Source organism: Spinacia oleracea, chromosome 5 (genome assembly GCF_020520425.1).
Source record: "Spinacia oleracea cultivar Varoflay chromosome 5, BTI_SOV_V1, whole genome shotgun sequence".
Taxonomy (NCBI): domain Eukaryota; kingdom Viridiplantae; phylum Streptophyta; class Magnoliopsida; order Caryophyllales; family Amaranthaceae; genus Spinacia; species Spinacia oleracea.
The window spans coordinates 89,089,580-89,095,077 of NC_079491.1; the positions used below are offsets into that span (position 1 = coordinate 89,089,580).

Sequence of the window (5,498 nt, forward strand, 5' to 3'; positions counted from 1 at the left end):
TGCCAACGGATAATAAAATATTGGTGTTGCTTTAACCAACATATATGAGGTACCATTAAGAAAACTTTTACCAACACATTTTTTCCCAATGGTAGAGACTTTTACCAACAAACAATTTTTGAAACCCGCTGTTACTAATAAAAATTAATATATTTCTATAATCCACTCATAACATTTTTAGAAATGATACAAGGCATCAATAAGAGAAAGAATGCTCCATTCATATATACTTCAGCCATGTACATTGTCCAAAATATTATAGGACATAACTACAAATGTTACAAAGTAGTGCTCATTACCTTTTTTACAACAAAGCACTACCTTATAACCACAAAAATGTATGTACACATGTGGGGAGGGATTTACCACTTCAACCAACAAAACAAAACAAAAAAACTAGACTCCTACAAAAAAAAAAAAAAAAAACTAGACTCCTACAAAACAAAACAAAACAAAAGCCGAGCAAAAACAGGCTCAACTAAGAAAAGAAAACTTAAGAACTACAAAGTCAACGCTGGTCAACTATGACCAGAATTGACACCATAAAACACTGCAGCACCGGAACTCTAACACTTCCCTTGCCTGCTTCCCTGTCCTGCTTCACTGAACACTGACCAGCCTGCAGAATTACCTTGAAAAAATAACATCAAGCTTGCTGAAATGGCAAGAAACAATATAGCATTAGAGGTCAACTCTGGTCCTGAAGAAAAGTAACAACAGACTTCAGCAACCAACACCACCCATACAAATCAAGAACAACAAATTGAAACACAACTATAATAGCAGCACTATAACCAACACGCCAAAACAAAAACTGCAGGAGACCGACAAACTGCAGCAAATTAGGATGTTGTTGCATTGAGCACATAACAGCTACACAAAACTCACATAATTTACATCAGAGTTCTAACACCACCTCAGTCAACGGATGCCACACTTGACCAGCTTAAACACCAAACTGACCTTCCAACAATAGAATAAGTGCAAGCAGATCCCAAAATCAGCACCAAAAAAGAATCCTCTTTACAACGATGCTAACATCAAGGCTAGCCGTTCTTGATGAGAAAAACCATTGCATTGAACCACTCCATGCATTTATAAATCCCATACACATAACAAGCCTCTAGTAAAACTACATGCATACACATACAATACCTGAGCTTACAATTATAGCATAACTATTGTGAATCAAAATGAGAGTTGAACCAACCAGTTATATCTTATTTTTTTTTTCTTTTTAGAGAATACTTATTTTAATTCACAATACATATTCTAACTAACTTAAGGATGGTTAATATGATATCTTTACAAAAAACACGAAAGGTTAGAATATCAGTAGCTCACAATAAGCTTTACAAAGATGTAATACTCGATTTAGAGAAATAATAGCAACCATATCCCTTCTATAGTATTCTGAAGGCATCCTGTAGAGTAGCAACATTAATATACCATTAAAATAGCAGCAAAAATGCCATTGAGAATATTGACAAGAAAGGGGTGTAGCTAAGAATCTACTGGTCTGATTGGCAAATATAAAGCTTTTATCTTATAATTGAGTAGCTTAGGTATTAGAGGGAATTTATAAAGGTTGAAATTAGTTGAAACAGAAGAAAAACTTCTACAATTACTGTTCTAGAAACCAAGAACGAAATTGGAGTTCAGAGCAGCTCAATTAAGGGTTTTTTCTGTCTGATTTCTTAACTTAGCTATTGGGGTTTTTAGATAATTAATTAACGATTGCACGTTGTCCTTTTTTCAGGGTAAGTAAGTTAGACATAAGGTTAATATTAGTAGCAGTATAAGAAACGTATACTTAAAATACATGTGTTTCATTTATGCGGACATATATTTTTAGGCTAGGTAACTCTTTTCATCTTTAGTTGTCGTGAGTCTTTGTGTTTAAAATTTAACATCCATTAAACAAGTCAGGCATCTAGTGTATTCTATAAACAGAGTCTAATCACGGTTTAAGCATAAGACTAAAAGTGAAGCATTTAAGTCCCTACATTTAACTCGGTATTGAGAATCAGGTAAAAAACACAAGATTTTAATCAATCAAGAACAAAGTTTGATAGGAGATTCATCCAATAAAAGAATAAAGTTGGTTACTTCTAAGTGGAATAATCAATAATTCAATACCAATATATAGGCTTAAAAGCTAAAACGGAAAGGGGGGAAAAAAACTATAATCACATTCATCCAAAATGAAACAAAAAATCAGTCGATCATCAACCTAGTCTAGAAAATTCCAATTAGGCGAAAACGATGTAAATGAGGGATTAATGATATTATGGATACAAAGATAGATTAAGTAGTACCTTAAAAGCTTTCTCCCACTTCTAGCCGCCATTGGAATGTACTAACCACCCAAATTCACGAGCTTTGTGATTGCTTACTACAATTTTGTATCACATAATGAGATATTTCTTTTACGAATTTAATCATTTGACAAATATTTCAAATACCACAAAGGGTTTGAATGAAAATAATAGACAAATAAAATAGGGCCAAAACCCTAAAATTTGGGCAAAATGTTTTCAATTGGATTAACCAAAATTGAACAAATAAAATACTAAGCTACAATTCACTCGTATTCGAAGATAAAAGGTCTTGAATAGGAAAAAAAATGAAGAGAAACTACGATAATTAGAGAGTAGTGAATCCACTCGAGATAATGGTGAATCGAAACTAACCGTTCAATTGAAGAAAATCAATAATTAAATCACAATATATTCCATTGAATTGCGACAAGAGTGACTCCTTGAGAAAAAGTAAGAGTGAAAGAGACTGGAAAGCAGATGAGAATATTTGCGGCCTCTGATGAGATGAAAAGGGTCATGTGTTAAGAAGTAGCATAGTTTCTAAAAAATGAGTAATATTTTTTCATGAGAAATCATATAACAACCAATCAACCCAATCCCATATAAACCTGTAGTTTCTTGAACCCTTAAATATTAGAATAAAAGGTCCAGGAAATGTACAACTTCAGCAACCACACCATCACACTCAATAGTCATTGTAGAACTTGGGTTCAAGGTTTCCTATCCCCTGTCACCTACAAACTACTAAAAGATGATACAGTTCACTCAATAAGTTCCTACCTCTAATTATCCCCACTAGCTATCTGACTTATCTATGATATGTTTAGATTTTCCAGACTTCAATGGACATGCAAATGAGAATTTCTCTTCCCACTCAGGCCAAATCAACTATTGGGTTAGCCGTTAGCAGATCAAAACAAAGGTGTAACAGGGTCAGAAGCAGCTATCCCTTACCATTTCATTCCGGGATTCACCAAAACCTTCACACATACAAGCGTATTATTTATTCACACATTCATTTATATATCTGAGTCCACATCAAGTAAAATTTAATACAACGACCTTCAGCACAATGCTAAACAATCAAGATTTAACAATTGTCGACTCTTGATTTATCTCAAATGGTTCCTATTATTGATCAAAAGCAAGAAGCCATTAGTTGGTCAAACAATGTCATGTGTCCATACAAAGCATTCCACACTAATATACTTCACAATCAAACATAAGTAATTTTTTGTTATCTACTATACCATGAGCCCACGATATATCTCTTTCACTTGAAAGTAAAAAGAGTGTTAAAGGAATCTTATGTTCTCAAGATTTGTATTGTTCAAGAGCATAAACACGATAATTTTTTCATGAGTCTTATGAATGGTCACCAAGACGAATAGCTATACAAATAAAGCAACTTAGCTAACAAAGCAAACTTCAATTATTTTAATTACAAGATCTTAGCTACAAATAAGTAGTACTCGCAACACTTAGAATACGTTAATTACAAGATCTTCAATTGTTACTTACACTTTCAGCTCGGTTTACAAGAGCCAACTTGAAAAGCTCAACGAGCAAGATAGGTGGAGCTACCTATGAAACTGCCACCCATGATAAATTTCTAATGTTTTGGAAGATGCATGTCATTTAAGGACCTCAACAGATCATTTGAAATGTTAAGACACTATATTGGACATTAAGATAGAAGTTCTCACTACTTCATCTTGTCTAATACTTGCACTTTCAGCTTAGTTTACAAGAGTCAACTTCATTCATTATCCAACAACATATTAATGTAGTTCAAATACATTTCAAATAGCTTCAATAATTAGATTCATGGGTTTATTTTCCTACTCGTTTTTTTAGTTTCCTTACCCTGGTATAAAAAACCAGGATTTCAAATTTCCCATCAGATTCTTTCAGCAGAATAATTAAAAAATATATATAAACAATTAATTAATTTAAAAAAACATTAACTCAAAAGTAATAACCCAGAAAAAAAATTAAAAAAAAAACCAACAACAAAAAATACGAATTATACAATTATAGAATAAATTAAAGATATGTTGTGCTGTGGAATCGGCGCAGTGGCAGCTCTAACGGTTCCATTGTTGTGAGTGGTGCCAGAAAACTATTCCACTAATAATAAAAATAATTCATACCCAATTACAAATTAAAAAAACAATACTACCACAAATCAAATTCAATGAAATAAAGAATGGATATTGAAGAACAGATGTAGAATTAGAAATTCAATTACCTTTCAAATCTTCTTTCTGTTGTACCACAGTTAGGAGCATTGTTCTTCCATTTTTTTTTTTTTTAGAGTTTCTTGTTAGAAATATGACTAATAGAAAATGATCAATCATACAAACTTATCTAGATTAATAATAGATAAATGTAAAAAACGTATCTGAGAATGTCGTGGCGGGACCCGCCCCGCCCCGCATCCGCCCCAAGTAGGCGGGGATGGAGGGAGGTTTGGCGGGTGATGGAGCGGGGATGGGTATAAAAATTATACCCGCCATGGGTGATGGGGCGGGTGTAGATTTTGTGTTGAATCCGCCCCATCCCCGCCCGCCCGCCCCGCCCCATCCCCACCCGCCCCTCTTGATACTCGTCAACCCTATCCGAATAACATTCCCTACGCGAATTGAAAAATTGAAAGAACATAAAAAGTTGAACAATTTTTTATGCGTTTGGATTAGTTTGTAGTATTTAATATTATGAATTAGGCAAGACTTCTAATTTTATGTGTTTGATTTTTTTTGTTATGGGAGTTATTTTTTCCATAATGTTGCAAAATAAGAAAAACAAGGTGGGTATTGACTCGGATATGGGGCGGGGATGAGACGGGGATGGATACCTAGGTGGGTGGTGGGGCGGGGATGGATTTTAGTTTGTACCCGTTGGGGCGGGGATGTGGATGAATTTTGTACCCGCCATGGGTGATGGGGCGGGGATGGGGATGGAAATTTTAGGTGGGGATAGGGATGGAGGGACATACATCCGCATCCGCCCCGCCCCATTGACATCCCTACTTGATAACAACAAACAAATTATAGGATCCTCGGTAATCACTAATCTATTAGACATAATAAAGAAAAATAAAACAGAAAAAATTCAACTTTAGATTGTTGGAAATATGACTAATAGCAAATGATCAATCATACAAACTTATCTTGA

The 5,498-nt window shown here is 34.3% G+C and overlaps 1 long non-coding RNA gene across 3 annotated transcripts; it reads right to left on the reverse strand.

The window, feature by feature from the left end:
- Positions 1 to 200: 200 nt before the first annotated feature.
- LOC110776657 (uncharacterized) lies at positions 201 to 4,721 on the reverse strand. Of its 3 annotated transcripts, XR_002530223.2 has the most exons (4): positions 4,573 to 4,691; positions 2,694 to 2,817; positions 2,319 to 2,395; positions 201 to 655 (listed from the first exon to the last, which is right to left on the reverse strand). It is a non-coding gene; the product is annotated as an uncharacterized lncRNA (long non-coding RNA). The 3 variants fall into 3 exon arrangements; XR_002530222.2 differs by lacking the exon at positions 2,694 to 2,817 and having other exon boundaries at positions 4,573 to 4,721; XR_008921519.1 differs by lacking the exon at positions 4,573 to 4,691 and having other exon boundaries at positions 2,694 to 4,562.
- Positions 4,722 to 5,498: the final 777 nt, after the last annotated feature.